Genomic DNA, 1,740 nt, shown 5'->3' with positions numbered 1-1,740 from the left:
TGTTAGTGTGTTTGTTAATGATTTGCTCGCTGGTCACCGGTATTCTGTGTTCTGCTTCTCATAATGTCTTATGATACATCACACTCTTAGCATAATTTCAGCTTTTTTTCCATAATTTATTCTCGATGCTGTTTCTGTATTCATAGCGATGATTTTTTTTTTCTAGATTCTTTGTAATATATTTTCTTTCCTTCTTGTTTTTGTTCTTGTTCTTCTCTTCCTTTATCGTCCTCTTTTTCGTTTACTTCTCATCTTTCATTGTCATAATGTTCTCTCTTTATCTTTCTCTTCTCCTTCAGCATGCATTAGTGTCGTGCTCAAGACAATCCTTCCTTTCTTTGTTCTTCTCACCACTCTCAATAATGAACAAGAAACAACCTCTTACAGCAGGATAAAAGATCAAATAAAACAAACCAAAATAAAAACACGGAAGAGATCAAGAGAAAGAGAGATAAGAACAAGATAAAATAATCATTACAAGGCAGTTTCAGAAGTCAATCTTTGTTTCTAGATGAGACTACCATGATGATGATGATGATGATGATGATGATGAATAATGATGATAATAATAATAATTATATTATCAACAGCAACAACAACAACAAAACTGGAAACAAGGACACAAGTTTTTAAACAGGAGAGAGAGAGAGAGAGAGAGAGAGAGAGAGAGAGAGAGAGAGAGAGAGAGAGAGAGAGAGAGAGAGAGAGAGAGAGAGAGAGAGAGAGAGAGAGAGAGAGAGAGAGAGAGAGAGAGAGAGAGAGAGAGAGAGAGAGAGAGAGAGAGAGAGAGAGAGAGAGAGAGAGAGAGAGAGAGAGAGAGAGAGATGAAGCTATGGCGAAGATTATTTATTTCTTTTTTGTTAACTTTGCTGTCTTAGAGAGAGAGAGAGAGAGAGAGAGAGAGAGAGAGAGAGAGAGAGAGAGAGAGAGAGAGAGAGAGAGAGAGAGAGAGAGAGAGAGAGAGAGAGAGATGAAGCTATGGCGAAGATTATTTATTTCTTTTTTGTTAACTTGGCTGTCTTAGTTCTCTTACTCTGCCAAGAATGAAAGGGAAAGGGGAGGAAGGATCGAAGGGAGGCATGAACGGAGGGATGGGAGGGAAGCAGGGGAGGGAAGAAGAGAATAAACATTGTGAGGAACGGAGGGCGGGAATAAATAAATAAAGAATGAATAGATGAATGATGGATGGAGTCAAAGAGTAAGGAAAGAAGAAAAAAAGTAAGACTGCAGGTAATGATGGAGGGAAGGAAGAGGATAAGAAGGAAAGAAGGAAGGAAGAAAGGAAGGAAGGAATCGAGATAGGGGAGGAGCAAGGAGAGAAAGAATTAAGAATGCACTGAAGAAATAGAAAATAAATAGGTATATAGATAAACAAATAAATGAAAGAAGGAAATAAACTGTGATAGGCCAGAAGGTAAAAGAAAAGAATGAAACAATCAAGAGAAAAAGGAAATAGAAGAGACAATGGCAATAGAGAAAAAAAAAGTAAATAAATGAATGGAAAAGGAAAGAGAAAAAAATATGACGGTAAAATATAGTAAACGCATAATGAAATAAAGGATGACTGGTGGAGAAAGAGGCAAATATCGATACATTCAACATCTTATCGGCTGGAGGGCTGGACAGACAGATGGATGACTCGACAACAAATACACTCCAATACCTTAAAGTTGAAACTCCTCATGACGGAGACGCTGAAGAAAGCAGAGAGAGAGAGAGAGAGAGAGAGAGAGAGAGAGA

Source organism: Portunus trituberculatus, chromosome 14, assembly GCF_017591435.1.
Source record: "Portunus trituberculatus isolate SZX2019 chromosome 14, ASM1759143v1, whole genome shotgun sequence".
Lineage (NCBI taxonomy): Eukaryota > Metazoa > Arthropoda > Malacostraca > Decapoda > Portunidae > Portunus > Portunus trituberculatus.
The sequence above is the reverse complement of the archived record's forward strand: the minus strand, read 5'-3'. Positions refer to the sequence as shown.